The sequence below is a fragment of the Netta rufina genome, assembly GCF_964035555.1.
Source record: "Netta rufina genome assembly, chromosome: Z".
Lineage (NCBI taxonomy): Eukaryota > Metazoa > Chordata > Aves > Anseriformes > Anatidae > Netta > Netta rufina.
Genome location: NC_140126.1, coordinates 52,514,685 through 52,535,162, shown reverse-complemented (window position 1 = coordinate 52,535,162; position 20,478 = coordinate 52,514,685).

Sequence of the window (20,478 nt, the reverse complement as noted above, 5' to 3'; positions counted from 1 at the left end):
TCCTTGTGGGCCTCCTCTGCATTTCCTATTTTACTCTGCTCCTCCACCTCCCACATAAATTAGTGACTCTAGACCATCAACAAAAGGAGCTGTGTAAAATGAGTATTGGATGCAGTGTGCTCTGCATGGGGAAAGCCCTGTACTGTAGGATATAAAGGGCTGAATATGAAGTGTCACTGACCATAGTGTGAAAGATTAGGGGGAACTGCTGCCTGGTGACAAGGAGCCATTTAGCTAGCCAAATTCCCTGTGACATGATGTTCTTGGATGTGATGTAAATGTGTTTTTGCAAATGTGAAAACATTGCACTGTACTAAGGAATTATGGAAGCAGCAGGTAACCTGAATATAGAGAGATGTTCTGGATGTAGACCGACGCTGTTTGGAGGGGGTCCAGGGCTATTGTAAGCCTGAAATGTGTGCCAGAAGCATGACATTATGCTGTTTGACATGTTATTGTTGACCATTAGAAAGTCCTTTGTCACACAGCATGATCACAGAATCACAGAATCAAAGAATCACAGAATTTCTAGGTTGGAAGAGACCTCAAGATCATCGAGTCCAACCTCTGACCTAACACTAACAGTCCCCACTAAACCATATCCCTAAGCTCTACATCTAAATGTCTTTGAAAGACCTCCAGGGATGGTGACTCCACCACTTCCCTGGGCAGCCTGTTCCAATGCCTCACAACCCTGTCAGTAAAGAAGTTCTTCCTAACATTCAACCTAAAACTCCCCTGCCACAACTTTAGCCCATTCCCCCTCGTCCTGTCACCAGGCATGTGGGAGAACAGACCAACCCCCACCTCACTACAGCCTCCTTTAAGGTAACTGTAGAGAGCAATAAGGTCACCCCTGAGCCTCCTTTTCTCCAGGCTGAACAAGCCCAGTTCCCTCAGCTGCTCCTCATAGGACTTGTTCTCTAGGCCCCTCACCAGCTTCGTCGCCCTTCTCTGCACCCGCTCAAGCACCTCAATGTCCTTCTTGTAGCGAGGGGCCCAAAACTGAACACAGTACTTGAGGTGCAGCCTCACCAGAGCCGAGTACAGGGGGACGATCACCTCCCTAGCCCTGCTGGCCACACTGCTTCTGATACAAGCCAGGATGCTGTTGGCCTTCTTGGCCACCTGAGCACACTGCTGGCTCGTATTCAGCCGACGATGATGGTACTGTGGGATTGGTATTGGTGGAAGTGAAGTAGGAATTTTTGTTGTGAGGGTGGTGGAAGAAGCATGTATAATAAGCAGAATCACAGGGAGCTCTGCAGTATATGAGATAATGGCAGAGCTAACGAGATATATCTTAATATACAGAACGTGAAGTGGGTTTTACAAGTCCTATTTAACGTTTCATAATAAACAAATACCTATGAAGATGTAACAGGGATAAAGCATATTTGTATAAAGTGAAACACACCAAGGAGAAGAACTGATATGTCACACATGAAGAGAAACTTGTGAAATACTCTAAATTCTGAGCAAAAAATATGTACGATGTTAAAGCATCAGCACTTTATAACTCTTACTGCAAAATGTATTTAAATGCATCAAAAGTCTGAAAAAGTTTATCTCCTGCTTACTCCCTTGCCTTCATTCTCCAGAGGTACATTTTGCTGCTACTGAAGTAATTGTCCAAGCAAGGAAACTGAATCGTTAAAATACCTTGAGTTAAAATTCTGTCCTTTAATGTTTCTTTCAATGCAGTTAGATAAGATTATCTTGTGAGATTTCTCACCACACTTTGCAGGTGGATTTATTGCTTGAATTGTGCTTACCAGATCACAGTTATCTTTAAATTTCTCTCCTTCCTTTCCTGATTCGGCAACCTAAATGCTTTCACAATCATTCCACATGACAGAAACTACAGTGGTCCCACGCTGAATTTAAGTAGCAGCTGAGGGTGTGCTATATCTAAGACATCTGTAGTAGGCTAACCTTGAATGGCCACCAAGATGCCCGCCAAGATGATCTCTCACTCCACTTTCACGACAGGATGGAGAGAAAACAAGATGAAAAAAAATCATGGGTCGAGATAAGGACAGGGAAAGCACTAACTAATTACTGTCACAAGCAAAACAGACAAGAGACAACTTGGGGAAGATAAATTTCAATTTCTGTCACATCGGAAAGGCATTCTCATCCCTCTTTCCTTGTCCATCACTCCTGACTCTTCTATTTGCTAAACACAGATCAAGGATCAGAGACCTCTTCATGGTTTATGATATTTCTCAAGGTATTTCACATAGCACCCAAAAATCTGATATAGACAGTTTGTGGCTTTTTCTTGAAATATAAATAAGTTGTGTATCAAACGATTTGTTTTGTTTCATTCTTGTATAAATTTCATTTTTGCCTTTTCAAAATTTCTTTAGTGTTCTGTTCAGAAACACAAATGTTTCAAAAGTATATTTTTGTAGCAACCAAAGTAACCTTGGTGAATATAAGGTGCTGCAACATTTCTTTTTGACTAGTGAATGATGAAAATAAATGATCTACAAAACTGTAATATTTGTCTTTCATTGAATTTAATCCTGACAGATCCCTGCAGTCATAATTTTAATAGTCTGCTGAGTTTGTTGAGAAAACTACATAATGCTGTCTTTTCAATCATCTTTCTCAAGTATTATTTCATGTTTCATTTTCCTTTCTTATGAGGTCATTTATTTATGCAAAACAGAGACTGAAAGAAGGTGATTTTCTCTGCTGAACAAAGCTGGATTGCTTTTAACTCACAGGAAATTTCACACTTGTATTCCAAAACTGTACTAACTACGACAACTCAAAATAGCCATGTTCTTCCCACTCCCCTGCAAATGCTAATTTAAGATTCAAACCCTCTTTGGGTCTTGTGGTAACTAAGTGGAGCCTTTTTTAATCTTTTATTTTCTCATCTCAGTATTTAATATTTCTTGTCTTTTATAGAAATAATATTATATATGTTTTATAAAACTTCATTGTGATGCCAGAAGTGTTCTCCATATAGCTTTTCATCCCTTACTTTTTCCCTCTTTCTCTTTTTTTTTTTTTTTTTTTCATTTTCTCATTATTTCTGATGCAGGTCATGATGCCATTGTTCTTCTTGGCCACCTGGGCACGCTGCTGGCTCATACTCAGCCTTCTGTTGACCAGCACTTCCAGGTCTTTTTCTGCTGGGCAACTTAACAGCCACTCCTCCCCAAGCCTGTATTGCTATATGGGGTTGTTATGACCAAAGTGCAGGATTCAACACTCATCCTTGTTGAATATCATGCAATTGCATTAAGTTCATCAGTCTAGATTATCCATATTCATTTACAGTCTTCCCACCCTCAAACGAACCAACAATCCCACCCAACTTGGTATTATCTGAAAACCTTCTGAGGGTGCACTTGTTTCCTTCATCCAGGTTGAATTTCACCCCAAGAAATAGCAATGTAATGCTCAAGTTTTGGAATATAAAGTTTTACCATGTTTTCATTTTAGACACCTATATCAATACCCAAATTTCAGAAAACTTGAAAGCTTAAAAATCACTTTAGAGAACTAGAAAGACTTCAGTGATAGCACTTTTGTAATTTGAATAGGAGCATAGATTGTGCAATTTCGCCTGTTCTTGATAAAAGATTTTGATATTGTAAATGTGGTGTTTGTCTGTTTGCTTTTTCCATTTTTTTCTGCTCTTTGATAATTCAACTAAATTTGAGATCATTCAGTAAGAAAAGGCTTAATATTTAGGCTAGGTTTCAGTCTCCCCTAACACCTAAATTCAACCCTTGCAGACAAAATTCTGGAAGTGTTTCCCCCTCTTGACTGTAAAAAATTGTCTCTTTCATAAAACAAAAGCAAGCCAAAATGTTCAAAGGCTATAAATCCATACAGCATAGATATTTGTAAGACAAATGTGCTGATAAAACAGATGTTGTCTCAGATGAAGAAGGTTTTTACATAGTTAATCTTGGTTCTTGTCATCGTGTTGGAGAAGTTCTGCACCCAATAGATTGTACCCAGAAATGCAATACAGGAAGCAGTCTCAACTTCCCTCATCATGCTATTGTTAACAAATTTTGAATCTGTCCTAAAGTGTCCATCTAGAAGTATATTGTTCTGTTTTCTATATCCTCAGATTCACTGACTCTTAATTCAGACTATGGGCTGGCTTTTTACATTTTTTGTGAAAAAAAAAAAAAAAAAAATTGCAAATGTATTTTTTTGCATTTTTTTCTTGCATTTGTTGGGAATGGTATGGATTCACAAAGGGAATATAAAACCAACTGAAGTAGTATGAAGAAGTATGAAGAAACAAATGAAGAAGTAGCAGATTGGCAGGGGATGCAAAGAATAACAAGAAAGGATTCTATAGGTACATTGTCCAGAAAAGAAAGGCCAAGGACAGTGTGTCCCGTCTGATAAGCAAGAAGGGAGAACTGGTAATAACAGACATGGAGAGGGCTGAGGTACTCAGCAACTTCTTTGCCTCAGCCTTCACTGCCCATCAGGTTTCCCATGTCTCTCCAGTCCCTGGAGACTCCTCTCCAGGTGAGTGCTGGGGGGACCAAAGTCCCTTCCACTGTAATAGTAGACTAAGAATCTGGCTGCATGTCTGCATCCAGAGGGTTTTGGTCAATGGCTCCATGTCCAGGTGGATGTCAGTGATGAGTAGTGTCCATCAGGGGTCTGTCTTTGGACCGGTGGTGTTTAATATCTTTATCAATGACATAGACACCAGTAGCATCAAGTGCACCCTCAGCAAGTTTGCAGATGACACCACGCTTAGTAGCACAGTTGATACAACAGAAATACAGGAAACCATCCAGAGGGACCTGGACAGACTTGAGAAGTATGCCCATGTGAACTGTTTGAAGTTCAAGTCCAAGTGCAAGGTCCTTGAGTGAGGGCAACCCCAGACAGGAGTACAGACTGGAAGAACTCATTGAGAGCAGCCCTACTGAGAAGGACTTGGGGGTTCTGGTGGAAAAAAAGGTCAACATGAGACAGCAGTGTGTGCTTTCAGCCAAGAAAGCCAACTTCATCCTGGGCTGCATCAAGAGAGGCGCAGCCAGCAGGTTTATGGAGGTGACTGTACCCCTCTGCTCTGCCCTTTTAAGGCCCCACCTGGAGTGCTGCATCCAGGTCTGGGACCTCCAGTACAAGAAGGATGAGGACTTGTTAGAGCGGTTCCATAGGAAGGCCACAAGAATGATCAGAGATGGAGCATCTCTCCTTTTAAGAGACGCTGAAAGAGCCTGGGATTGTTCAGCCCAGAGAAGTGAAGGCTCCAGGGAAATCTCATTGTGGCTTTTCAGTATTTAAATGGAGGTTATAAAAAAGACAGAAAACAATATTTTACTTGGGTAGATAATGATAGGACAAGGAGGACAGTTGTGAACTAAAAGAGTGGAGATTTAGATAGATGTTAGGAGAGAATTCTTTACTCAGGGGGTGGTGAGGCACTGAAAGAAGCTGCCAGAGAAGCCGTGGATGCCCTGTCCCTGGGGGTATTCAAGACCAGGCTGGAGGAGGCCCTGGGCAACCTGACTGTTCCTCCATACTGCTTCTTCTTTATTCCTAAACCACCCAGGTAGCTCAGCTCTCCATTTTATCAACATCCTTCCTAAGCATGGGGATTTCTGGAACTAGTAACAACTGTTTTTAGTTTTACCCAACAAGCAAAACAAGGGGCTCCTTAGCAATGCCACAGTAACACTACATGTCAGGAGTTCTTATAATACTTTGTCCATAGGGTACAATATGTACTGCTGCATGGCCTTGTGGTTTCTGCTTCCTATGTATTCTTACAATGACACTATTATTAGCAAGCTTTCTATAAATGAGAGGCCTGCGTACTTGCCAGAGGTGTGTGGCTTGTTCTGAAATGACAGGGCACATTAACAAGCAATCTATAATAATGCAAAGTGATAGGATACGTTATTTCTAAGGTTTGATCAGTCCAAGGTTGTGTATGTAATTCTTCTTTCCATTGTATTTTTGTGTGAATGCATTATAGAAAGCTTCCTAATTGAGCATTTTATTCCTTTTTTTTTTTTTTTTTTTTTTTTTTTTTTTTTTTTAAGTGCAAAAGGTAATATGTAACCTCAAGCTGCTTGGTACTCTATTTAAACCTTGGCATTCAGCATTTGCATTGCAATTTGTTAAATGACTTCTACACAACTTTCTTTTTCCTGGTCCTCTGTGGAATTCAGTCAAAACAACTTTCTCTGGTGCCTTTCATTTTGGAATACATGCATTTTTACATTTACATGGTGTTTGGAAACAGGTGATCTTTAAGATGTCTTCCAACCCAAGCCACTCTGTGATTCTTTGATAAAAAAACTGTGAGATCACTGGCCAGTTAACAAATATATACCAGAACACCAACATGTCAGTTATCTAGTATGCTTGCAGATTATGAGTTAGCATGGAACTTTCTACATGCCAAGTTAGAGAAAGACACACAAGTGCCATTTAGACAAACTACCACGGTTGGTATAGAAATTGCTGTAGAAATGCCAGAAGGATAAATTTTCTTGAGATATTTTTGGTGATTCCAAATTTTGTTGAGATTAAATATATCACTAGAGGAAACTTCTCCCATATTCATAAAATCCCATTGAAAGCAAAAAGTTCAAAAGAGTTGGAATTATTAAAAAAAAAAAAAAAAAAGGAAGGACAGGTTGAGACAGAAATCTGACTACCTAATAATGATGATAAAAGCACCATCAAAATACAACAGAATAATGTTGGACAAAACCTAGAAGAAATAGAAATCACTTGATTTTACGTTGTGATTTGAATCAAAGAAGCTGAGTCCTCTGACAAGACAGAATTACTTATTCCCTGAAACAATTTGTTATCTCTTGTGGGCAAACTCTGACAGTTTATACAGTTTGCTGAACAAAATAGCAGATTGAGGGTCAGAAACAATCAGTGGTTTCAATCAGTTAACATCATGTTGAATAGACTTCATGGATGAGGAAAATAATTTATCCAAAATTCATTGTCCAAAAGTAATTAAAGCACCCAGAGTTATGCATGCTATGAAGTACTGATTGTGGTTAGGTTCCCAAATGCAGAACCTGAGGTAAATTATTTTAATTCAATTGTAATGATTTTTCTCACTAAATTACAGAATAAACCTTTTGCATGTTAGGTATACAAGGTAATAAAAAGTTGGGAAAAACTACTTAGCCACTTAATCTAGGCAGAAGATGAAATGTTTTGAAAGCCTTCAGGACTTTTACCCTTCTGAATGTGGTGGAGTTGGACATTTTACTTGGAGGCCACTCATCATCCTCACCAACAAGATGTACATAGAATAATGTTAAATTATTTTTTATCTTATTTTATTTCCTCCTTTATTTAACATGATCAAAATTACCGTGCCTTGCAAAGACAGTATCATTACTGAAATCGCCCTTACTCCACCAACCCAACTGTTCAAGAAGCTTTCAGTTAACAATATGCCCACCTTCATGTCCTGCAGGACACAAACTGAAAACTATTTCTGCATACATAAATCTGTTGTTATTCATTGTTCAGCCTCGTACTACAGTTTTAAAACACCTGTTATTGTTGGAAATGTGTGGAGCTACTTCCTGCACTCTGTAATGTAAGCTTTTTATCTTTCAGCTCCTTAAAAAAAAAGAAAAAAGAAAAAAAAAAAAAAAAAGTAATGTAAACTGGTAGACAAATAAGGGTTGAATAATGATGACGCAAAACATATTTTTTTTTTCTCTTCCCAAGAAAATAGAAAGATTAAGGTTAGTATTTGCATTTGGCTCATCCAATACCATTTTTTTTTTCTCAGTTTAGTTTACATCTTAGCAAATTAGCACTTGCTTGTCCTAGATCTCTCTCTCTCCTCACTCTGCTGTCTGCTTTAGAGTCTTAGGTCATATCACAGAGTGAGTTGGCACTAACAGGATGTAGAAACCAGTACTTGTATTACTTTGTGTCTGCATTGTTAACTGGTTAACAGCCTTTTCTGGTTTAGTTGTTTTCTTCCCTGACAGCTTTAGAGTTCTTTCTCGGTTTACAGCATGTTTCCTAGTTTCACTTTTCTTTGAATCCTAATATTTTAACATTTAAATTATGTTTGTTGTTTTGCTGTTTGAATAATTTGCATTTTCATATGTTTCAGTCTTTCTGTAATAATGCCAGAGCCCTAAAGAAAATACTGATCCTATTGACACCTCTCTACTTCTTAGTGTCTGAGATAACAGCAGATTATTGATCTTCATGCTGAACAGTTAGATTATGTCTTTTTCATAGGAGTAAAGGGATCAGTTATTCTCAACAACAAGAATAGTTAAGTTACAACATCTTGAGGGACCTGCATGTCCTGTTTCCCAGGTGACTTGCTTTTATTCTTAAAATTGGTTATTGATTATAATGATTTCAGGGAAGCAGTACATTTTGGTGCAATTGCTACATTTACTTAAAAAAAAAAAAAAAAAAAAAAGAGAGAGAGAGAGAGATGGTTGTGTAATTAAACAAATACAAGCAACTTTATCCCTTCCTTCCCTTCCTATAAATATTGTTTACTCAGGAAATAACCTATATCCTCATATTTGCCATGTTTCTTGTCAAGTATAACATGTGTGCTTATTTACTTTATATAAAATTTGCTGTAACACAAAACAGTGGAAAAAATGTTTCTGATGATTTGTAGATTTCTTACAAAAGACAAACAGCATTCTGCTACACAAGGATAAGCAAAATATGAATCAGGGTAGTCTAAAGGAGAATTGTGTTCCAGGTGATCACATATCAGTATTGCATAGACATTCAGTTGAAGAGCATACAAATGATTTATTTGCCAAAACTTGTATGCCCTGTTGTTGTAGACCACTTAACGCTTCCACATAGATACATCAGGTATAGCAAGTCTAATAAAACTAAATCCTTCTCCAGTATCTAGAAGAAGCCAAGAAGTATTATTAAAACACTAAAAATAACATGTATTTTTAAGCACCAGAATTGCTCTGAAGATGTAGACCATGCTGAACAACCTGTCATAAAGGTTACAATTTGGAGAAAGCTAGTAATTTTGCAGTTTCCTTGTAATATTTAGGCTCTGTTTGTATCCAGCACATAAAACAGGAATTTGTCATTCTCTACTCTGATTTTTTTGCAAGCTTATATCCTGCCACTATTATATTTATAACATATTTATTAATCTAATTCTGTTTCTGTGTTCCATGTATATTTTAGTACATTATAGAATAATTCTTCATGCAGCCTTATAAGTCTGAATATATATGCTTCCATTTTTCACAGTTTCCTACTTTGCATCAAAAACTATTTGATATGAGAAGCCAATATGTATGCCAACATCTACTTCTGTCTGGTACTTTTATTTAGTCACATACCAAGGATGTCAGAATGGCCTGTGTGAGACAGAGAACATCCTGTCACACTCTGTGCTGCTCAAACATTGACAGCAACTGGGTGGAGATGGATTTTTCATTAAAAAAAGGCACAAGCACCTTCTGTTTCATCCATAAGCTTCTAATGAAACAAAAACAAAACAAAACAAAACCTTGTCTTCAGAAATTTGCTTTCTAAAAGTACAATAAAACACTGTAAATGGTTACTTTCCAATATTAAAGCACCTCAGGGTGTTTAGATTTAAAAATCAAATCAAATAATAAAATAAAATAAAATAAAATAAAATAAAATAAAATAAAATAAAATAAAATAAAATAAAATAAAATAAAATAAAAACAAAATAAAATAACCCCAGAAATAGTCAACATTTGCACAAAGAAAAAATAAAAAATAACACTCTTCCAAAATCCAACATCCCATTCCCCAACGTTCCATTCCCCATCCCATTTCCTTCCACTCCAATCCCCACCCCCCAAAAGCTTACCTTCAGATTCAGAGGAATGGATCTGTTCATCTCTAGTCTACAGAAATCCAAGTTTTCAACAATAGCATTCAGATGAATTCTACAAAAATACAATTATTTCTTCCATGAACTGATACCTGTAATAATTTTCCCAACAGACTTGTTGAGCACAGTATTGGTTCTCATGTAGTCATGGGTCATAAGCACACATGTTTGAAATAAACCTGAAGCTGAAGCTGTTTAGAGCTGTAACTCTTCTTATAGAACAGAACTAACCACAACTGACCTGTTTTGCTCAACCTATAGCAGGACAACAAAAAAAACGTCAATTGCAGCTGGATCTGACTTGGAATAGAAGTTAAAAATTTGACTGGTTCAACTTCGTGGCTATCACTATTATTCTGATTTCAGTGCATTTCATAACGAAGTAAAACTTGCAGTAGCTGACAGACTCCTATAAAGTGTGCATGATATGGCCTGCAGTTTCTCTCTTTTAGGAAACTTTGTCTGTTATTAATCAATCTCTGGTATGATTTTGAACACTGGCAGTTTATGTAAGTAAAAACATTTAAACATTTAAAATGTTGCTGATACCAAAAAGACCATAATTTGGTCCAACATGATTTAAGGTACTGCATTTCTGATGAATGAACTGTTTTAATGTAATCCATCATGCAAAATAAATTCTGTGACATGTAAAGTATTGGAAGATAGCAGACTAGATAAAAACAAGTGTTAGAAAAGTTTATCCAAATATTAGAAGGCACATGAAAAAGTTCCTGAAGCTATTTTTAAATATTGTATAGAAATGCACACCTTGAAATATAAGACCTGTGTCTTCTTATTGTAGACTAGTATACAAGAATTCAACAAGACAGTGAGATACTACAGAAAGGAAATGTTTATGTGTAAATATTTGTTTTAAGGGACAGTATAACTATGTAGAAAAAAAAAAAATAAATAAATAAAATAAAATAAAATAAAATAAAATAAAATAAAATAAAATAAAATAAAATAATAAAATTGACTAGCATGTGAATAATATTTTGAATTAAAAACAAACAAAAACAAACAAACAAACAAACAAAAAAACCATACAAATCCTGTTCTTCTTAGCATCCTATACTGATAAGACTGCACTGAAAGCATAACCTTAAATGCAAATGTGCTTGGCTGTACATCAAGCCTTTTAAAAGTCGTTACACAGCAGTTATTTTTTCTTGAAAAATAAAAAATTAATCTCTGTCAAACAGATATATTTCACCTATTACTCTACATCTATTTGTGTTGCATACAGCTTTAGGCACGAAATAAATGACTATGATCCCCCAGCTTTCCTCCATAAGTGCACACAGATCAAAGATCTCACCTACTGACTTTTGTATCAAGTTCATAACTTCTGGATAAAGCAGAATTTCTCTTTCTGAATGGCAGCAAGTCACTTCAGAAAGCTTCATTTTCAGGGTAGCATGAAAATTTGGAAACCCAGATACAGAATGGAGATGATTTATGTTCCTATCTACCATAGTTTTACACCTGAAACATCTGTCCTGCCTACTGACAAGTTATCAAAATGTTTGCTTTATATACTTAAAGTAGAAAGGACTCTTGTCTGGATTTATCAGGTTACAAGATTACATTCTCTGAATTATTCTCTTTTTATACCTTACTATTGATCATAGCATGTCACATTTGCTCAGACTAAGGCACTTGCTGTAGGCATATAAAAATATATATTTCAAATGTTACTGGGGGCTGAACAAGTTCATCCCATTCAGAATTTTAATTTGGAATTCTGCCATTTCACATTTAAATAATAAAACAAAGAGTAAAAGCAAGGCATAGCAAAGCATAAATTCACATACACCTCCTTGCTGACTTAAATTATTATTGAAAACAGTAGAAGGTTAAAGTTTTTAGTGATGTCACAAAAGAAGAGGAATTATAATGGTATTTACTATTTTATGGCTATTCCATATCCTCCACAACAGAAAGTTGAGATGTTTAGTAGGTTACCCTGTACAGGCTGAAGCGTGTTCTAAGCCAAATTACACTATTACAAATAAATGATGTTTAATGCACATAATACAAATAGAGTTATTTTTAGAGGCAGTCAGGGCAGTTTGCCCAGGACATCTGGCTGAATGTCGAGACAGGTGAGCCATAGACTAAGTAGCGCAAATCATTGGGATTCTTGCCTTTTTCTGTGCCAAGAGCACATGAAAGCAATGCTGGGTTTGACTGCAGTATCTTTTTTCCAAAGGAAATACTACTTTGCTTCAAGCCCCATTAACTTCACTATGGTGATTTCAATATAAAAATAAGTAAACAAAGATATTGCCATCTAATGCTGTATACTGGATGACTGAATTTTGTGGCTCCAAAACAGAAAAAAATTCAAAAAACATCTTGCAGTCATTTGTAAGTGTGAATATAAGTATCCTCAATAAACATTTTTACAGATAAGTTTTTGATTTTTACCAAGAAAAGCCCCACAACTAACTCCCCCAAGACAAAAAATAAAAATAAAAAAAAATTTTAGAGAAAACACAGATAAAAGAACTGCATAAATTACATGTGTGTCACCAATGATAAGCAGAAAACACTACAAATAACTCACTGTATTTCTGTATAAAGATTTATTTATTTATTTATTTATTTTGTGAATTGTAGAAATTCGCCATTTTCATTTATTTTCCACAAATGCAAAACCAAACAATTCTACAAAGGAAACCAAGAACCTGCCAAAAATCTATTCCAAAATGTAATGTTACAATAGGCAGCAATTTTTTCTGTATAACCTATCCTGAAAGCGAAAGTGATCTTATATACTAGTATTAAATTTTGAATATTCCCTCTACATTCTATAAAGACAGTGAAATACTGTCTTTAAGATGCTGAGATCAATTATAGACTGTTTGCTGCAATTATGTTTTTGTTGTTGTTGTTTTTTCTTCAGCAGCCTTCTGCTCACAAGTTCACACCAAAACAAAACAAAAAAAAAAACACTACAGACTATTGTCCTACGAGTGTTTTCTCCATAATTTTAGTACTCTGAGGTAAATATCAGATGGCATTTAAACCTGGAACAACGATGTTTTAATATTCATCAAATACTGAAAAACATTACTTAAAAACTGCATTTTGTTAAAATCTTCATGATTTCTAAGAAATATCTGTAATTTTCTTTCTCAAAAGTCTTAGCTAATGAGTTGGCTTTCTGAATGAAAACATGTAAAACGTTGCCTTACACTTTTAATTTTCTAAATAAAATATTACTATATCCACCTGCAGTCCTTAAAAAATAAGAAAGACAGAAACCCTGAATGACTTCAGAAGCTTTGCAAAGTTGTTGGAGATTGTAACCTGTCAAAAATATTTATGAAATTTTTGGAATAGTTATTGGCTCAGATTGTCCTTTAGTTTGACTAGTAATAAACATAAGATACCAAAAGTCTGGTCTTAGCCTGCCAAAACTCCAATTAAGACTTCAGTCAGCATAGAAAAATTATTCTATATCCAGAGTAAAACTGGAGAAAATTGTTTTTACAGTGTCTGGCCATGCTCATGTATTAAGGAAGTTCCATATATTATCTCAGCTCATTAGTGAAAACATGACCTATGAACTGTATTATGGTGCAGATGAACTTTACTGCACCAAATTTCATGTCTCAATAGCAACATGTTCTCATGTGTTTCCAAATAATTATTTAATTTTTCATGAAGACAGAAGTTTCCACTGTTCTTCTCACTTCGTTATTGTTCAAGACACATAACCTAGTATCCACTATCTTACTAAGATTCTGAAAGAGATTAAAGAGATGATGTACTGAGTTAAATGTAAGCAGTATATTCTTTGCTGCTATTCCATGATCTTCCTTCCCCCTTTTTTGTTATTATTGGATTACTATTGGATTACATACATCCAGGTTTTGAGACCTGGATGGCACCAAATTATTCACTGACATCACACATTGCCAGGAATAAGTGAGATATTCCACTCTCTGTGTTTTTCCATTATTACATATATTGTTCAAAATTCAGCAGCATCTGTCCTTGCAAATGATCTGTCAGTCTGGCTGTCCATTCACGTGGTAGGCGTCAGCAATTTGCATTGCTTTGGTAAAAGGACACATGAAGCACTCAGGTCTCAGCAGTTCACTTACGCTTTAACCCAAAACAAAAGACTATGATGGTGATAATCATAAGTAACTACCTACTATTGGTACTTTCTGCTAGGAAAACAGAACCCAAAGTAAATATTGCAAAACACTTTTTCTGTCATTGTTTATGTGCTATAGAAGCTTATAGGTTTTTGCAGATACCTGGCATAGTAAAGGTTATCTTCTGCACTTACTGGATCATGAAACATGGTTAAATTTCAGTGTTAAATTCATGGTTAAAATTCAGTGGCAATAAATAAATAAATAATCTGTTACACACTAAGGACAGATTAAAAACATGTAATTTTTTGTCACTGAGAGCTGGCTAAGTGTACTGTGTAAGTGATATTTCAACAGATAAATACAGAAAAAAGGCAACAACAACAACCACCTTCTAGAGCCATTTTTTCCCTAACTTTGTTATATGAAGTTAAAAGAAGACATGAGCTTTAGAAGTAATTAAATATTTGTGTAATATTAGAAAAAAAGCTCTTCAATCACATTTTTTATAGATTGAAAATATTAAAAGCATATTTATTTTTTTTAAGACATCAAATTTTATATTGGTTATAATCTATTCAAAAGCATGTTTTTAAAATAAAGTTATTTCCTTTTGCTGGCTTGCTACTGAAATAATTTACCAGTCTATATTAGGACTAAAGACACTGTATCATCACCTTCTGCAATATATTACAAACAACAGGTTAGGTTTTCTCACAGCAGAGTCAAGCATGTAAATTGTGGAAGAGACAATAAAATAATTAATAATATAGAACTAACAGGTAGTGTTATCAGATAATTGCACTTTACTAACAGTAATGAAGTGCTGCATATACAAGATTTATAGGTGTATTATTGTTGTAGTTATATATCTGTCTAATCTAATGCAGTTTATATAGATTTTTTTTTAATTGGGTCTGAGGACACTCATAAAAATCTGAACAGCCAGAAATGAATTGTAAAGCTGTGTATAGAAAATCTCTTTCATCCACACTAACATGGCAGCAAAGATCCTGAAAACAATAGAAACCAGTTATTGCTGTTTTGTTTGTTTGCTTTTTTGTTTATTGCTTTATTTTGTCTTTAATTTTTATATAGAAGCTCTTCTCTAACTGCAACATGACGAATTTTTATATTTCTACATTAACAGTCTCATTGGTATCCTGTCACTGATCTACAAACACTTGTTCTGCTGCTTTTCTCCTACAAACACAACCTTTATCAGAAAACACTTGTAGAATCATATAGTTATTGCCACCAAGGACAGATAGATTAATACCAAAAGCAAGATGGGAAAAACCTTTAAAAATAACTAATTTCTGTCTCTCCTATCTTTTCTGATACTCACCTGTAATTCCAAAGGTTCATTTTGTCACTAAGCTATACAGACACTATTCTGAACTTATACAATGCTATAAAACCCAGCCAAGCAATGTTGAGGACACGGCAGCCAAGAAAGACTAGATTTTCTTTACACTGAACCCTATTTCTTGCCCCAAAATATAGAGCAGAATGCATAAATTGAGATTTAGTACTCTAAAATGAACAGTGTACAACATAGCATCAGTATTTTCTGTTACCTTTTACCATGAAAAAAATATTTTTCTTCTCCGTCTTCTCTTCATTCATGTATTGTTATAGCGTGCTTCCTATTTTCCAAACAAACAAAAAAACTCCTGTTCATTTCAACTTTTGTGGTCCTTATAATTGGATTATATGTGAAAGATTCTCTTATGTGAGGTAAATTAGTACTACAACTATCTTTACATTTCTCAGAAGACATATAGATCTTACCAGTAAAATATGCTGGAGACCCATTCCTTACCATAATTTAGAACTAGAATTTTAGCAATGACAGGACCACCATAAGGAAACATCACAAAAAGAATCAGAACAAGGATGTGGTCTACACACAAATATGCAGATAAAAATAAAATACCTTTATATGACAAAGATCTGTCATAAGTTATCTTCCCTTTCATGTATCAGAAAAGCTCCAAGAAAACATCTTATCTCAGTACCTTATTGAACTACATTGTGTTGTGCCTTACAGCACATTTCAGTTCAGCGAGAAGAATGCTACACCTGATAAATATATTTAATACTTATTGATTGATTGATTGATTGATTAAGATAAGAACTACAGGTCAGAGATTTAACACATATCTGTGTTAATATTTTCCCTTACTTATTTAGCAGGGAGTGTTTCTCTGTTTAGAGGTGTTAAATACTTCACCAAGTGCCCTTGTTCACCAAAGTTCTACACATTACTAAAGGGAATACTGGCTGCCTTATGGCTTTATTCAGAAATTTCACAGTGTTTATTGTTTTTACCATGGATAGACTACGTGTACAGCCAAATCCAGTCTACTGGTTGATAGCAAATTTGACGCCCATCTACAAGAAGGGCCAGAAGGAAGATCTAGGAAACTACAGGCCTGTCAGTCTGACCTATGTGAGGTGGAAGCTCATCGAGCAGGTTGAGTGCCATCACACAGCACTTACAGAACAACCAGGTGATCAGGCCCAGTCAGCATGGGTTTATTAAAGGCAGGTCCTGCTTGATGAACCTGATGTCTTTCTTTGAGGGTGTGATGCATTTAGTAGATGAGGAAAGGCTATGAATGTCACCTACTTAGATGTCAGTAGGGAATTGACATCATTTCCCACAGCATTCTCCTGAAGAAGCTGGCTGCTGAAGGCCTGGGCGGGAGTATGCTTGGTTGGATTAAAAACTGTCTCTGTGGCCCAAAGAGTCATGGTGAATGGAGTTAAATCCATGGGGAGGCTGTTCACTAGTGGTGTTCCCCCAGGGTTCAGTACTGGGGCTTTATCAGAGGGAATTGAATGCACCCTCAGTAAGTTTGCAGAAGACATCAAGTTAGGTGAGAGTGTTGATGTGCTCCAAGGTAGAAGGGCTGTGCAGAGGGATATGGATAGTCTAGACCAATTGGGCTGAGGCCAACTATATGAAGTTCAACAAGGCTAAGTGCTGGGTCCAGCAACTGGGGGAAAACCGCCCAACCTCTAACCTAAATGCTACAGGCTTGTAGGGTGGCTGGAAAGCTACCTGATATAAAGGGACCCAAGGTTTTGATCAATAGCTGGTCGAATATGAGCTAGCAGTATAGCTGTATAGGTGGCCAAGAAGGCCAACAACATCCTGGCCTGTATTAGAAATAGTGTGGCCAGCAGGACTATGGAAGTGATTGTCCCCCTGTACTTGGCTCTGGTGAGGCAAGACCTCGAATACTGTGTTCAGTTTTGGGCCCCTCACTACAAGAAGGACATCAGGGTGTTGAAGTGTTTCCAAAGACGTGTAATGAAGTTGGTGAAGGGTGTAGAAGAAGAATACCCTTTACAATATGATTGATACCATAATAGCATAATTTTTCTTTAGATAACTTTCTAAAATATTGATAAAAACTTTTATATATATATATATATATATATATATATATTCCTGAAAATTAGTTGGTTTTCTACAGTTTTATTTTGAATTGTTTGAAGTAGACATTTCTATTCATTCATTTCTTCCAAGCTTTTGCATTATATATGTTTGTCTTCATTTTATTTATTTATAAAATGGTTATCTACAAAGCCATTTTAGGGATAGTATTTTAGTTCCAAATATTCCAACAAATTTTCCTGTTGGATACTGAAAGATAAGAACTTGCTATTTTAACATGCTATTAAAATACTTGAAAGATAGAAAAGGGAATGAAATTCAGGAAGAAATTTTCTTTATCATGTTCTGTTCCTCCTTTCCCCAGATCCAAGGGTGAAGTGATGACCCTGATACCCAGTTAAATCTTTATGCATTTTATAGTAGCTTTATTCAATGGTCTTCAGAATGTGATGTAAAAGTTGCCAAAGTTATGTAAGTTAATTTAATTCTACATAGTATATATTAATACATTTTTTTTTGTTAAAGCCAATTCAAGCATTATTATATTTACTATCTGTCATCATAAATGGATCATACGTCACTGTCTGTAACTGATTTTAAATAAATTGCTTTCTATGTAAGGTTTCATTAAGTAGGTTTAATTGTCTTCATTAACCAAGTCAAACTGAAATATCTAACAATGAAGAAACGATTAAACCTTGAAATATTCACAATAAAAATGTAATTAATGTGTCAATTAAACTTTAGTAATGCTAAGTAAATGTTTAATTATCTCCTGCAACTATGAAGATCTACAAGATTGAAATATTTCATGCTAAATTAAGGGAAGAAGATTAGAATATGTAACTAAACAGTGCACTAAGTAACATAAGCAGTTTAAATGTCTGCTTAATTAGAAACAAATATAAGTGACTCAAAATCAACAAGATATGACAAAAGAATCTGCAGCACTTTGACAATTACTAGAAAAATTTCAAACTGGCATGCTATTCAAACAATAATATTATTTAAAAAAAAAAAAAAAAAAGAAAGAAAGAAAAGATCTAGTGGCTCACAATTTTCACAGTCATAAAAAAAAAAAAAAAAAAAAAAAAAAAAAAACAGGACTGGAATAAAAAAGAATGTATAAAACATCTCATATAAGATGACACCTCAGGAAAAAGAACCCTTGTCCCATTTCAGACAGCTGAAGATTCACATGGGAAAATAGAAAGAGAAAAAAAATAAAATTATATATATATATATATCACAGAAGAAAATTTAGGAAGGAAAATGCTAATAGGAATCAGTACAGATGAGTGAATACAATAGTTCACACAGGGCTTCTACTGGTCTTCTAGGAGGACTTCAGTAGTTCATGGCAATCAGCCTTAATCATAGTTCACACCCTCAGGTTTGAGTAGATTGCCATTTCTGCTCACAGGCATTGCAATTTCTTGATGGATCTGTGTTAAGTTCCATCTGTGTTAAGATCCATCAAAAAGTTGTGGTGAATGGAGTCAAATCCAGTTGGAAGCTGGTCACTAGTGGCGTTCCCCAGGGCTCAGTACTGGGGCCAGTCCTCTTTAATATCTTTATCGACGATATGGATGAGGGAATTGAGTGTACCCTCAGTAAGTTTGCAGATGACACCAAGTTAGGTGCGTGTGTTGATCTGCTTCAGGGTAGGAAGGCTCTGCAGGAGGATCTGGATAGGCTGCACCAATGGGCTGAGGTCAACTGTATGAAGTTCAACAATACCAAGTGCTGGGTCCTGCACCTGGGGCACAACAATCCCAAGCAGAGCTACAGGCTGGGAGATGAGTGGTTGGAAAGCTGCCAGGCAGAGAAGGACCTGGGAGTATTGCTGGAAAGTCAGCTGAATACGAGCCAGCAGTGTGCTCAGGTGGCCAAGAAGGCCAACAGCATCCTGGCTTGTATTGAGATTAGTGTGGCCAGCAGGAGCAGGAAGGTGATCGTCTCCCTGTGCTCTGCTCTGGCGAGGCCGCAGCTCAAGTACTGTGTTCAGTTTTGGGCCCCTCGCTACAAGAAGGATGTCAAGGTGCTCAAGCGAGTCCAGAGAAGGGTGACAAAGCTGGTGAGGGGGCTGGAGAACAAGTCTTACGAGGAGCAGCTGAGGAAGATGGAATTATTCAGCCTGGAGAAGAGGAGGCTCAGGGGCGACCTTATCACTCTCGATAAGTACATTAAAGGAGACTGTAGCAAGGTGGGGATTGGTCTATTCTCCCACATGCCTGGTGACAAGATGAGGGGGAATGGGCTAAAGTTGTGCCAGAGGAGTTTTAGGTTGGATTTCTTTTCTGGGAAGAATTTCTTTACTGGAAGGGTTGTTAGGCATTGGAATGAGCTGCCCAGGAAAGTGTTTGATTCACCATCCCTGGAGGTCTTTAAGAGACACTTAGATGTTGAGCTTAATGATATGCTTTAGTGGAGGACTTGTTAGTGTTAGGTCAGAGGTTGGACTAGGTGATCTTGGAGGTCTCTTCCAACCTCAATGATTCTGTGATTCTGTAACACACATTTTTTATCTTCATGCTGGTCTTCTTTGGTGAGCTCTAGCACTCATATTCCTAATCCAGGCTTTTCTGCAACCATTTTACAGATAAGGCACTCAGAACATTCTCCATAAATTGTACAGAGTTTTTCCCCATGATGACCGCAAATAGCTTGTGGTCCACTTTCCCCCAGGTATGCTGATGTTTTCTGCCATCACAATCCCCTCCACGCTTGCTTTGCTAAGTACCTCCTGAGTCTGAGTTTTGTACGCCCTGCCAGCAGAACACAAGACTTTGGTTTTGTCAGGAGTGGAAGGGAGATTGTAGGACAGGTGCTGTTCTGTTGACAGCCAGAGCTCTGGTGGCTATGTGGGGCTGTCGGCAGTGAGAAACTTTGGAAGACGTTAAGTACCAGGGCTCTAGCTGGGGGTCAGCAGCTAAACATACCTCTGTAAGCACATGACTGTTTCTATAACTACACTTTTAAGAAAGTTCTGGGGCTTATCCTGAAATGGGATAAAGCTGACATCTTAGAGGAGAAAAGATGAGGTTCCCAGGTGCTTTGTGGCAGAGTGCCCTGAC